Genomic DNA, 15110 nt, shown 5'->3' with positions numbered 1-15110 from the left:
TTTCTTCCTCCCTTAAATATATTTAGTCAATTAAATCTTGAGAAATCATTTTCTTTTTTAACCATGAAATTCACATTATTATTATTATTTTTTTTCCCCTGTAGAGCAGGGAGCCTTCAAAATTAACATAAGTACTGCAGTTTGCTGTCTTCTTCTTGTGTGCAAAGTCTTTTTCTACAAACATTTTGGAGAATACATATATATATGTATTATGGAATTGCTTTTAATAAGCTAAGGAAAGCTGAATTCATGACCATTTATTTCTCCAGTCAATTTCCTTGCAGACCTTGACTTTTGTTTATTTATTTATTTATTTATTTATTTATTTATTTATTTTGAAAGCCCTGTGGATCAAAACTTCCAAAGGAAAAGGAGAAAAAAAAAACAAAAAAAAAACTTTTTCACTTTTCTTAGAAACGGTGAATGACATATCCCAAACAATTCTATGTCACACTACTGGGTAGTTCATCCAGTCAAAGCATTGAGGAGACAGTAATCACAGAGTCACAGAACAGTTGAGATTGGAAGTGACATCTGGATGTCTTCTCATCCAACCCCCCTGTTCAGGCTAGGTCACCCAGAGCAGATTGCCCAGGACTATGTTCAGTCAGGATTTGAGTATCTCCAAGGATGGAAACTCCACAATCTCTCTAGACAACTAGTCCCAGTGTTTGACTGGCTTCATAGTAAAAATGTTTTCTTCTGTTTGGAAGGAATTTAATGCTTATTTTTGTGTCCATTGTGTCATGTCCTGTCACTGGACACTACTGAGAACAGTCTGGTTCCCCCTTCTTAATTCCCTGCAATTGGGTATTTTTAGACATTGATAAGACCCTTCTCTTCTCCAGGTTAAACAATACCAGTTCTTTCATCCTTTCCTCATGTGACAGATGCTCCAGTCCTTTGATCATCTTTGTGGCCCTACATTAGACATGTTCCTCTATGTCCAGAACTGGATTCAGGACTCAAAATATGGTCTCACCAGGGATGAAAAGAGGGAAAGAATCACTTCCCTTGACCTGCTGGTAATGCTTCTCTTCATATAGCTCACGATGCTATAGGCCTTCTCTGTTGCTAGTGTGCACTGCAGGCTGATGTTCTGCTTGTTGTCCATCAGAACCCAAAAGGTTTTCTGCAGAACTGCTTTCTAGCCAGCTGGTCCCCAGTGTGCCTAGGGTTATTCCTCTTCAGCTGCAGGACTTCACATTTCCCCCTGTTTAGCTCCATGAAAATTCTTCTTGACTCAGTTATCCATCCTGTTGAGATTTTTCTGCATAGAAAACAGAACACCCATCTGGTGCATCAGCCACTTTTACCATTTTTTTATCATCTATGAATTTGCAACATGTACATTCTGTCCCAGGTTCTTAACAAAAATATATCAGTCCATGGGTTACGCCACTAGTGACTTGCCTTCAAGTGGACTTTCTGCCTCTCATCACAATCCTCTGACACCAGTAGTTTAGCCAATTTTCAATTTGTCTTGCTATCCTATCCATTTATCTAACTTGTACTTTGTCAACATGCCTATCAGGATCATACAATCCTGAATGGTTTGGGTTGGAATGAACTTTAGAGATCATCTAATCCCAAGCCCCCTCCAATGGGCAGGGACACATCCTACTAAAACAGGTTGCTTTAAGCCCCATCTAGCCTGGCCTTTAACACTTCCAGAGACGAGGCACCCACAATATCTCTGGAAAACCTGTTCCAGTGCCTCACCACCCTCTGAGTAAAAAATTTCCTCTTTATATCTAATCTAAACCTAACCGCTTTTAGTTTAAAAGGGCTCTTCAGGGCTGCTTCCATTTTCCACCCAGCCTGTATTTGTGCTTGGGATTGCTCTGACCCAGATGCAGGACCTTCCAATCAGCCTTGTTGAAATCCATGAGCTTTGTACAGGTCCACCTCTCAAGCCTGTCAAGATACCTCTGGATGGCATTCCTTCCCTCCAGTTTGTTGACCATACTATGCAACTTGGTGTCATCAGCAAACTTGCTGATCCCACTCAATCCCACTGTCCATGTCACTGACAAAGATATTAAACAGTGCCAGTCCCAATACTGACCTATGAGGAACACCACTCATTACTGATCTCCAGCTTGACATTGAGCCATTGACTGCAACTATTTGAGTGTGACCATCCAGCCAATTCCTTACCCACTGAGTGGTCCATCTGTCAAACCCATGTTTCTCCAATTTAGAGACAAGAATATCCTGGGGGAGCATCAAATGCTTTGCACAAGTCCAGGTAGCTGATGTCATTTGTTCTTCCTCTATCACCAATGATGTAACCCCTTTGTAGAAGGCCACCAGATTTGTCAAGTATTATCTGTCCTTAGTGAAGCCATCAGGATGTTATAAGAAAGTGTCCAAAGCTTTACTGAAGTCTAGGTAAACAACATCCACTGCTCTCCCCTCAAGTGACAAGGTAGCCACCTCACTGTAGAAGGTTATCATGTTGGTTAAGGATGATTTTCCTTTCATAAATTCATGCCAACTACTCTTGATCGTCTTCTTGTCCTTTACGTATCTAGAAATAGTTTCCAGGAAAATTGCTCTATCACCTTCCTGGGGCCTGAGGCATGGCTGATATGGCCTGCAGTTCTCCAGATCCTCCTTGAAGATAGGAGTGACATTTGCTCTCTTTCACAGTCTTCAGAAACCTCTCCCAGTCACAACGACCCTTCTAAGATAATAGAGAATGGTCTTGTAGTGACATCAGCCAGCTTCCTCAGCTCTCATGTGTACAATCTAACAGTCTTTATGGACTTGTGTCCACTTTGTTTAAGTGTTCCTTAACCTGGTCCTGCTCCACTTCTTTGCTTTCAGACTTTGCCTTTTGTCTCAAGGGCCTGGGACTCCCGAATGCCAGTCTTATGGGTAAAGACTGAGAAGAAGTCATTCAGTATTTTCACTTTTTCTATGTCATTTATCACCAGGCCCCCTACCCCATTGAGCAGCAGACCCACATTTTCCTTAGTAATCACTGATTTCATATTTGTTTGTCAGCTTTCCCATTTTCCCTTAGTTTCCCAATTGACAAGGCCCCCAGTCAGATAAGCCTTGCTGGAGTAAACATTTTCATACTCTCACATGTCCTCGTCAATGAGTGTGTCTGACCAGGTTTGGTCCCCCTCACTACCTTCCTTAACCTTTGTCGGTCATGTGTGCGTGCCTGTTTGTTATTGTCTGTGGCTTCCTTCCTTTCTTATTACTCTTTGTTGCTTTGAAAAAGGTCTTTTACCAGACTCCCTTAAATGAACAGACACTCTCCTTCTACATAGCTGTACATAGTGGACCATAGTGCCAGACCTGAGCATGATGTAAATGATGTGGGATAAGAGGTGGAGATTTTACTGGGTCTGGCTGTGATGGTGTTAATTTTCCTCAAAACAACTTGTATAGTGATGTGATGTGTGATTAAAATAGTGTTGATAACACACCTGACTTTTGGTTATTGCTGAGGAGCACTTGCACAGCATCAAGGTGTTCTTTCTCCCACTCTGCCTTCACAGCAAGTAGTCTAGGAGTATGTAAAAGTTGGAAGGAGACACAGCAAGACAGCTGACCCAAATTGACCAAAGGGATGCTCCATACCATATGACATCATGATCAGCAGTAAAAGCTCAAGGAGGAGGAAGCAGGGAAGTTTGAGCTTATAGCAATTGCTTTCCCAAGTAACTGTTACACATGATTCTTTCCAGGAAAGAGCATAAACACGTGCCAATGGGAAGTAGTGAATACATTTCTTATTTTGCTTTGCTTGTATGTTCAGCTTTACTTAACTTAATAACCTGTATTTACTTAACTTAATAACCTGTATTTAAAACAACCCATGAGTTGTCTTGGTTTTGCTCTTCCAACTCTCTCCCCATTCTGCTGCAGAGGAGAGTGAGCAAATGACTGGGTGGGGTGCTCAGCTATTAATCGGTTTATACCTTGATTTTTTCCCCCTAGAAGCAGAGGTCACAAAAGGGCTTATTCCTTCTCCCCCCTTGATTCTCTGTCATGATTGCACATGCAGTATTGACATTGTCTTTTTCAATACTTAGGTTTCTCCACAGGAGAAACAGAGCCATCCCATCTGTTGCACTTATATATATAGTAGCTCAAGGGGAATGTACAACTGCTCATTTATCAAATTTTACAAGTACCTGTAAAACAAAATGTTTTGTCTGGCTGTAATCCCTGTCTCCAGCTCTAGAGGCTTTTCTCAAATTGCATTGAATAGTGTAAATGCTGATCTCAACAAGTAACACTGTAGCCACTGAGAGTATAGGGACTTATTAGAGGAAGTAAGGTTAGATTACTAACAACTTCCTACTGTGTATGTTCAAGCCAAGAACAGTACTATCTGTTCAGTACCATTACATATTTATTCTTCAGCTAGAAAATACATCAGTAACTCCACAACCTGAAAGAAATGTTTGCAATTTTCTTTTTTGACAAGAAGTAGTATTTTTTCATTTTGTCTCATCATCTCTCTTGCATGGCAAATGACATGATAATAATGACATTATTTACACCAAAAAGACTTGACTTGACTAAGTAATGGAAGTACAGTTATTCTGAAGAAAGCTGAAAGTCTTAGATGCTACTAGTAAAAGAAAAAGGAAATTTATGTCATTCGGCAGCTAAACATTTCAGCTGAACTGTAAATTTAGAAGTGGAATGACTAAACACTAGACTGAAAACATTTTCATAAAATAAAATGGTAATTAAGCATTTAAATTTATGGTAAGGGAAAAAAATTGAAAAAAAAAAAAGCTGAAACCTAAACTAGACCCATTTGCAAATGTACTGAGGACAGAGAACTCACACTGACTTTATTGACTACAGTGGTATGCAGAAAAATCAGGCTAAATTTATCTTTACACAGCAGAAGCTAGGAAGTTAGAATGTTTTTGGTTTTGTTTTTTATATGAGAAAATGTGATTATAAAAATCTATCTGGAATAAAAACACAGCACTAGAAGACTGAATTATTCAAACATATACAGGAATTTTCAGGATGAAAAGACAAATCTAATTAAAAAATTAGCTTTGTCTGTGCCCACTGTCATTGAATGACCCAATTTGGTAATGGTTTCACATTTTCATTGTTTAATCTTTTCCAAAAAATATAGCAGTAGAAGTTTTTCTTATTGTTTTCAATGTCCTTTGCAAGCAACAACTCTAGTTGAGTTTTGATTTTCCTAACAGCAACCTACTACATAAGTAGCATTACTAATTTCCCGATTTTGTTAGCCAATGTTGTCTCCTGCATAGTGGTTATAAAAGTCGACTTTTTTTCAAAGATCGTGGAATTCACTAGTTGTGAAAGTGTGAAGGCAGAGCATTTTAACGAGTACATCAAGAACTGAAGCAGCATTCCTCACCTAACTGGATAAAAAAGGGGATTTATAACACTGAGGTTGTGTTACAAACTTGTTTCCCATTTTTCCCCATTGTTAGGTATAGGAGATAGAGAAGATAACAGTATTGCATGGTTTTAGGATGATATTATATTCAGTTATGCATTCCAGCTAAGTGAATGAACAGCATTAATTTCAACAATAAAGATCTGAAATGTATGCCTTAATTTCTGCTGAAATAAACTCATTGGTTCCTACAATAATTTCAGCATGTCTATTCAGCTGGGCAAGCTTAACAAAGTATCAAGTGTTTAACTGATTATTTCCAAATAGATTGGTAACATGACAGACTCAAATTTGATAGTACTATATTTTAAATACACTTAATGTAAATAAACAAAATTAGAGGGGACTTACCAAAATTTTTTCATCATCAATCTCTTCAGCCTTTACTAAGTTCAACAAAGAATGAGCTCTTGCAAACTCTATAAGGTTTCCAGTTTTACTCATTTACTAGAAAAAGTGCACCTTGCTTGAAGAATATGTAAAACTAACTGTTATAACCTCATAAACAGAAAAGCAAACCACCCATCGAACATCTCAGATACATACATATTAAAGAATTTCCTTGATCAGTTTGTGGAACTTCCCTATTAAGAAGAAATATTTCTCACTAAAAAAATTTCTATGCTGATTTGTGGGTGGTGTGCTTCTATGCAAGATAAAACAGACAGCAGAGGTAACGGTTTATGAAATGCTGCTCATCCTCTACTCTGTCATTAATAGTCTGACAGATGCTGAAGGTAGGGAGCAGAAGCTCTTTATCTGTCTATCTATCTATCTGTGGCAATTAATGAAGTTCAAAGTTTTCAAAACAATTATATTCAAATAAACTATTTATTTATTGTTTACCTTAGCACAGTATTTTGAATGGCAAAGGTAGCATCTATAACTAATAAAGGAGAAATCAGACTGTTGGCTAGATTTGGAGGTAGCAGTCCAACATATCTACTTCTGAAATGAATTTACATTACAAAGGGAGTTTGTCAGGGAGGGAGACATCAAACTCTAATGGGATAAGAACATTTTCATAGACCACTTATTTACAGCAGTTCACAACTCAGTGATATATGTGCCTAGTCCTAGACATACTAAATAGGCTCTCACAAACTATGGCTTGCATCAAAGAGTCTTCTAAACTATGGTAGCCTTGCACAGATTAAATGGCAGCAAATCAGGTGAAAGGCTCACTTGTCATATTCCACTGTATTTTTAAATATGTATGATGTATCTATAGAATCATCAAAAATAATGCTCAGAAAAGAAAATAGCCATTTATATGTGTTTTAATAGATAGACTTAAGGTCTCTGAAAAGTCCCATTTTGTGAATGCTCACTGTCTACATTGTTTCTGGTTGTTTATACTTTAAGTGGAAATAAAGTCCAGTAGTCTCTGAAAACTAAAGAACTGAGTATACCTGTGGCACTTGTAAATGCCCTGGGAAACAGATGTTAGTTTAAATCTGTTCTATATGACCCTTGAGTTACATTGTGAAGGTTTGCATCTGTTTATGCTGCTGTGGTGGTTCCGCTCGAGTGGGCAGCAGAGCTCCACCACAACCGCTCTCTCACTCCCCCTCCTCTAAGAGGAATGGGGAGAAAATATGTGAAAAGGGCTCAAAGGTTGAGATAAGGACAAGAAAATCATGCAATAATTATTGTAACGGGCAAAACAGACTCAGCATAAGAAGATAGTAAGATTTATTGCTCATTACTAACAAGCTAGAGAAGTGAGAAACAAAGGAAAGAAACCAAAAGCACCTCCCCCCCCCATCCACCCTCTTTCACCTCCTCCCCCAGAGTGGCACATGGGGATGGGGGAACGGGGGTTATAGTCAGTCTACAGCACTTCTTCTCTGCCACTCCTTCTCGGTCACTCTCGTCCCCTGTGCTGTGGGTTCTCACCCACGGGATACAGTCCTTGATGAACTGATCCAGCGTGGGCTTCCCACAGGCAGCAGCTCTTCCAGAACTGCTCCAGATATGGGTCCGTACCACGGGGTCCATCCTTCAGGAGAAAAATGCTCCAACCTGGCTCCCCCACAGGCAGCATCTCCTGCCAGGTCACCTGCTCCTGCGTGGTCTCCTCTCCACAGGCTACAGGTCTGGCCCGGATTCTGCTCTGGCAGGGGTCTTCCACAGGCGGCAGCCTCCATCGGTGCAGGGCCACCTGCTCCACCGTGGTCTCCTCCACGGGCTGCAGCATGGAACCCTGCTCCACCGTGGTACTCCATGGGCTGCAGGGGGACATCCTGCTTCACCATGGTCCTCACCACAGGCCGCAGGGGACTTCTGCTCCAGCAGCTGGAGCACCTCTCCCCCTCCTTCTTCATTGACCTTGGCACCTGCAAGGCGGTTCCTCACTCCTCTCACTTTCCCAGCTGCTGTGTGTGGCACAGCATTTTTTTCCCTGTCTTAAATATGCTCTCACAGAGGCGCAAAACAACATCGCTTATTGGCTCAGCTCTGGTCAGCAGTGGGGCCCTTCCCAAACATGGGGCAGCTTCTAGATCCTTCTCACAGAAACCACCCCTATGGCCCCCCGCTACCAAAACCTTGCCACATAAACCCACTACAGCTGCATTACGTGAAGTATTGAAAATCAAGCTAACCTAACACCTCATAAGTGAAACATATTTGTCTAGTGAAAATATGAAAAAAATAAAAAAAAAAAAAGTGAGAGAAAACGTATGCAGTTTGAAACTGCTGGTTATTATAATGATCTGACAATTACCACCAAAACTACCTTGCAAAACCTGTGTAACCTGAATCAGCCAGCCTACCCTTCAGTGCAGACAGTGAATCAAATTAGAACATAGGCTGTTTTTTGCCGTTCACTGTCCAGTCAGTGGACTCAGCAATAATGTTGATTCCAAGCTTTTTAGAGGTAAGCTTGACATCAGATGACTCATAATTTACATTGTAATTGCCTTTCTAGACAAAAAAAAGGGCCTCCCATGTGGCTACCATCTTTGCCTTTTTTTAGTAGGAAGATATGCATTTCTATAACCAACACAGAGAAGAATTACTTTTGTCAGCTGTGAAAATTGATATAACTGTTATAATTCAAGTGTCTACACCTTATCGAAGAGACAATGAATTGTATATACTTTTGAAGAGGATGTAGTTGGGTATTAGAGCTGGCTGCTATCTGTTTACATTTCTGCAGCAGCTGCACCACAGATCAAATGGTCTGGATACACAGTTTTTCACTGAAGTGATATATTCAGCCAGGAAGCCCTTCAGCGCAGAACAGAGAGAGCAGAGGGACAATGTTGGGCTGCAGAGAGCCTGACCTATGATGGCAGCCTCAGTCAACATGGAGATTCTCTCCACAGCAGATTTGCAAATATTTAATTTCAATTGTATTTAAAAAAATATTTTTCAATATTTAAACATGCATCATGCTCTAAAACATTCTTTTTTATTCTGAAAAAAAAAATCTGACTTTGAAGACTGAAAGCCTTCAGAGTTGCTTTTTTGCTTTGTTCTTTTACTTTTTTTTTTTTTTTTTTTTTAATCTAGTCCAGTGCTGCATTATCGATTATCACTTTGTCATCTGGGAAGGTTTTAGTAAAAATGCATATATAAGGTAGGTATACACATACCTACCACTCACCTAACATTCCCATGTCTTTTTAAAACTCTAATTTACTAAACCCAGTAACAGAATAAAAAATAATACTTTGCATGTAATAGCTAAGCTGCAATAACAACATGCAGTGAAAGGCAAATAAAAACAGAACACTTCTCCGCAGAAGATAAACATGTACATTGCAAAGGTGATGATGCACCCACTAACATTTAAGTAACAACTTCAATCAGCTCATAATCCTTAGCCTAGAATAGAAATATTGAAAGAAATCTTCCTTCTCTAATCTTATTTTGCCTCATTCAAGTAAGATCTTTACGTGCCTTCATACCTCCTTGCTATGCTCTCTATACAGAATGATTTATATATCTTGGCACGTGTTTTTATTTTTGTTTGTTTGTTTTTTTCCTCCTTGTTGTGCACTAAGCTTGGTTCAACTCTGCTTTCAAGGTTTCATTCCTATAGTGACCAGTGACATCATTTTCAGCTTGTGTTTACCTTCAGGGCCTCTGGTGCCACTCCATGTTTGTATTACACCTTCTTTTATCATGTTGCTGGGGGTCTTTGCTACATCAGAATCTTTCTGGCTTTATCCCAAAAGATTGAAGAAAAGTAAATTAGGGAAAATATTTTCCTCTCATGTTGGATCCGGCCAGAGTCCCATCACAGCAATTTGACAGTATATTAACATTTTTGACTTTTGACTTTTAACTTTTTGACTTTTGATTTTGACTTAATAGTTGTTCCTTTCCATTCCGTTCCTTTCCTTTCCCTCACTAGGAGACACACTCATTTCTTTGTTCCACTACCATCATTGCACTGCTTATTAATTCCCTTTAGTTTGTATACAACTATGGTGAGGTATCTCAGGATACATGTTGAACTTTGTCCTCTAGAGAGATCACAGGTGCAAAATAAACTGCAGGGAATAGGAATTTCACTAACTCGATACTCAGGTAATGTAACTCAAATACTTTCCTAGCTAATAATAGAACTAAATTTTCCTTTTTCATCTGTTAGAAAACAGCTCAAAAATAAAAAATAGCCCCATGGCTATCTCCCTGTTGGCTAGCATGACTAGACACAATGACTTATGTATACCAGCTTCCTTTTGTAATTTGATCAAGGTCAGGACCTGGACCCAAACACCTACACATAATTGTGTATACTATAAACTATTACCATGGTCTCAGAAGAGTTTCAGCTGAGATTGGCTATCTCTGTAGCAGCAAAATTGTACATGGAATGTAGCTGTCCCACTCAGGAGAGGAGCAGAGTTCACTCATAATTTGCAGAAGCAAACCATGCCCTCTCTGCTAGCTTCTGGTCTAGGGAATAGTATACAGTCTATTTTATTTACTAATGTCAGCATGGCTGATAAAACATCTGTATTCAAACAACAAGGAGAATTCAGGCAACTACAGGCCAGTCCACTTCATCTCTGTCCCTGGAAAGATGATGAAACAACTTGTTCTGGTTGCCATCTCCAAGCAACTGGAAGAGAAGAAGGTTATTAGGACTAGTCAACATGGATTCACCAAGGCAAAATCATGCTTAATCAACCTCATAACCTTCTATGATGTCATCACTGCTTGGGTAGATGAGGGGAGAATAGCGGATTCTGTATAACTTGTGTATTGACTTCAGCAAGGCTTTTGACACTGTCTCCCACAACATCCTTGTAATGAAGCTTAGAAGGTGTCAGATAAACGAGGAGACAGTGAGATGGATTGAGAACTGGCTGACTGGCAGAGCTCAGAGAGTTGTGACCAGTGGTTCAGAGTCTAGTTGGAGGCATGTAACTAGCAGTGCTCCCCAGGGGTTGGTACTGCATCCAGTTTTGTTCAATATCTTCATCAATGATCTGAACGAAGGAAGAGTCCACCCTCAGAAAGTTTGCTGATGATACCAAGCTGGAAGGACTAGCTGACACACCGGAAGTATGTGCTGCTATTTACCAAGACCTTGACAGGCTGGAGAGTTGGGCATAGAGGAACCGGTTAAGGTTCAACAAGAGCAAGCGTAGTCTTGCACCTGGGGAGGAATAACCGTTATACAGGTGAGGGGCTGACCTGCTGGAGAGGAATTCTGCAGAGAAGGACCATGGGAACACAGTGAACAACTGTGGGAGTGTGGCCATGGGGGTCGACAAGCCCCATGGTTGGCGATAACATTGACTCCTAACAACGAGGCCACAAGGAACGTAAAGAGTTTAGAAGGAACAAAGAAGAGTGATTCAGGAGACGCCTTGCTGTCTCAGACTGCTTGTTCTCCAGCTGTTAAGACATGGAAGTTGCTAGCTGTTTGCTGTTGCCGGGCAAAGTTGTTGACCAATGAACAGTTAGTGGAAAGGTAGTGCTGTCGAGTGAATGGTATAAGAAGGGAGCCTGTCCTCAATAAGACAATTTGAAGTTATGCCCTCAACAAAGGGCACCCTTCACTCATGCATGCTCACATACCATTTGTGTTCGCGCTCTTGCCGTCCTGTGCACCTGGTTTTTCTAGGAGCTAGTACTTCCCCAGAGCTTGGAGATGGACTCTTGTTGGGGCAGGAGCCAGGAGGTTGGAATGTTTGGTTCATTCTAACATCTGCAAACAGAGTTTCTGATGTTGAGGAGTAACAGGTAGTTTTCTACTGACTGGAAGCAACCTGAGCCAGGGTCTATGTACCTTACAATTGGATTAATTGTTCTACAGTGGCCCCCTTTCCCCCTGGTCTCAACTATGTATCCATGTAGTCTGCATGTTGCTCTGGTGGTGGCAGAGTTTAATAGCATCTGTCTGATGGCAGAAGAAGCCATGGATGAAAAGCAGATCACAAATGTCCTGATTTTCTGAGGAGCATAGTATTACAGTGCCTACTGAATTCCAAGATTAATCTTCCTGGGCAGCAGATTGTTGTTATCCGGACATAATGGTAGCCTGCATACAAGACCTGCAGACTGGTACTTTGGAGATCCAGAGCTCTTCCCCAGTTGTGATTTTTAGTTTTTCTTTTCAGACATGTCCTTGCCAAAGAAAGATGTCGGAAGACTGCTGAGACTCCTAGTAAGAGAGACAGACAGAAAAAGTTTAGACAAGTCTTTTAGTTTTAAATAATTTCATCTCTTTATTTTAAACTTGTGCATTACTGCATAGCACACAGACTGTGAAGCTGGTGTCTTTGTTCTTTATGTTGGATTTTATAGTTTTGAACCCTTGCACACTCTCCGCCAGAAAAGTAGCTCTTTCCTGCTTTGGATGTCTTTGAGAATGTTTTTGATTTCTGCAGATTTCATTGATAGCCTTAATTATGGAAGCCACAGAATTGATTTTGCTTTTGGGCTGTCTGAGTGGCTCCCTCATCTGTGGCTCCATAAGCTTAGGGAACATCTCCTCTGAACAGATTTCACCTCTTTGACACCTTAGATTTTCTCCTTCAAAGACATTTGGGACTGGCAGACCAGCAGCTCCTTGATGATGTGGCCATCTTACAGAGTGTGCATGTTTCTTAATGATCAAATTAATGGCTCTCATTTTGGAAGCAGCAGATGACATTGTGCTTTTGGGCTGGGGTAGTGCTTCTCTCATCTGTGCCAGTTGAATTGCCTGGTCCAGATAACCCTCACCTTTTTGACTTTTGTCTTCACTTTTCCTTAGGTTGACAGTTTCTGCGCATCTGAGAAACTGATGACAGAAAACATAGACTTTTGGGGACTGAAAACAAGGAAAGAAGAGGCTGCCTTCATCAGAGAAGGAAAGGAAAAGCACAAGTGTTTGAGTTCTATTTTTAATTGTGTTTGTGACATAGAAGTACTTGCTGAATTACAGACTCTACTAAATACTACTTGCTCCCCAAGAGAAACCTGTGCACGAGCCCTTCAATTTACGTCAGGATTTAGAGCAACATGTAAGAATTTTCCATATTTCTGCTGCTGTCTTCGAAACATCACAGAGAAATATGAATGGGAAACCTCATTCATTACCACATTCAAACAACACTGTATGGGACACCATCCTAAAACCATCGTTATGCACTGCCAAAAGAGGGCGGCTATTGGCAGAATATCAAGATCTTGTTGTACCAAGTAGTGCTGGAGTAAGAGGCAAAGCAAATAAGGATCAGCATCTCAGTATACGTGCCAAATGACATAATTATTAATTGATAAAGTTACCTCTTGAGTTTGAAAGGCTTCCACTAGGCCTTTTTGGAGGTTGTTCTACTACACTCAGCTTCCCTGGTACTGCTAACAGTAATCTGGATTTTTGTTTCTGCCTGTGAAGGGACATCACAAAACAATTCTACATTAAGAGGCGTAGGCCCAAACAGTTCCTTTATGGCAGTGTACTGTGATGATTTAATGGGTTACAAGTGCCACAAGGATCCCATGTACCAAGAAATTTGGACAAAGTTAGGCTAGGTTCGAGGAGGGCAAGTCAGAGCACGACATACTTGTGCAAGCTGTGTCTGTGTAACAGCTGAGAGAGCCACACAACATGAGAAGGTATAGAGTTAACACCCTAGGAAGCTGAAAAGAAAATGGGTTGCAAATTTTCCCATGTCTACTCTGTTTAAGGAGAATCGTAGGGGATCACAGTATCATAGAATCACTAAGGTTGGAAAAGACCTCCAAGATCATCTGGTCCAACCATCCCCCCACCACCATTGACACCCACTAAACCATACCCCTAAGCACCAAGTCCAGCCTTTCCTTGAACACCTCCAGGGATCGTGAATCCCAAAATAAGGCAAATAATAGCATTTTTCCCTTGAGCTCTTCAGCAAGGTAGACCTAATGTGTTAGTATTAAAAATGTCATTTTTACCTTTGAAGATTTGAGCTGGTGCTTGGAGCAAGAAAAGGTAGTCCTTGAAGGGGTCATCTGCCCATTCTCAAACTGTTTCCTCACTACAGCCAGGCCACCAGGCACAGTGCAGGACTTGATTTCCTTTGAAGTCATGTGATCAAATAAGGCCAGGTGTTTTCCATTTGCAGTAAGATGTAGCATGCATTTCAATGAGAAAGGGCAAAGTGGTCTAGAGCATAAACAAAGCAGTTCATATATTCTTAATATGGTTCTGTTGGGTCAGGCTTCCTACAGTCGTTCCTTTTGGGGAGAGAGAGCTAATGGCAGTATTGTTGGCAGCATCAAGAAGAGGACATTGGAACCTTCTTGGCCTGAAGAACTGCAAAAATCTGCTCTGAGTACACAAGGGCAATTAGGAAATAAAGAAGCCGGTAAACAGGAATTGCCTGCACCTGGACTCAGAAGGTGAGTGTGGCTGGTCGCTGCTTCCCCTAGGTGGCTTCTAGGATACCTGAGCACCCATACCTGAACTGTTTTATAATGTGGTAATTTCAAATTCTTCAGTTTGAGCAGCAAGAGTTCTAAATTCATTGCTCTCCTGAATGTGATTTTATTATTTGGCGATAGAGAATAGTTGTTGTGATAAAGAAACTGCCTTGTTTTGTCATCATGAGCGAATAGGATAACCATTTCCTAATTTTGGATTTAAATTTTGATCCACTCTATGATCCATCTGATAGCTTGCTTGTAGAAATAATGACAGTTATGATCTGTCCCTGTGCAAAGTAAAGGTAGAATTAAGAAGATAAAGAGACATTGATATCTTACATTGGAAAAGCAGTTGGTGCTCTCTGCCTTGGACACAGCAGCCTGGTAGAGAGCCATTTTTTCTTTCAAGGAGACATTCTCCTGAAAGTCCATCAGTGTGTTGCCAGTGTTGGGAGGGCTCTCTTCTGGAAGTCCTCCTACAGCTTTGCAACCACCCACTGCAACTACAAACAGATATTATAGTTGAGGTCAGGGAGATGGGTGCATGTGTTTCAAATCTTGAAAGAAAAGCAGTAAGCAAAATGAACAGTAATGCCAACTTTTTAGCAACTGTGTTGTACTTTTACTTTAGAGCACATCAAGTACAGAGTATTTGATTTGTGGAAACCAGAAAGCCAAAAATAAAAGTTAACAGGTTAACCAAATATGTTAAACAGTTAACAAACATGTTAAAGAGTTAACCAAAGTAACACTTTGCCAAGTCCAAACTATTTTCACCAAATGAGAAAATGAAGATAGCACTTTTTCATAATTGATGAATGCTGCC

The 15110-nt window shown here is 40.5% G+C and overlaps 1 long non-coding RNA gene across 1 annotated transcript; it reads right to left on the bottom strand.

Moving 5' to 3' along the window:
- Positions 1-10876: 10876 nt before the first annotated feature.
- On the bottom strand, positions 10877-14190 carry LOC137854679 (uncharacterized). Its single transcript, XR_011095331.1, has 3 exons — positions 13814-14190; positions 13163-13263; positions 10877-12053 (listed from the first exon to the last, which is right to left on the bottom strand). It is a non-coding gene; the product is annotated as an uncharacterized lncRNA (long non-coding RNA).
- Between the last annotated feature and the right edge of the window lie 920 nt (positions 14191-15110).

Source organism: Anas acuta, chromosome 3 (genome assembly GCF_963932015.1).
Source record: "Anas acuta chromosome 3, bAnaAcu1.1, whole genome shotgun sequence".
NCBI classification, from domain to species: Eukaryota; Metazoa; Chordata; class Aves; order Anseriformes; family Anatidae; genus Anas; species Anas acuta.
This window is presented reverse-complemented; position numbering and strand designations above follow the sequence as displayed.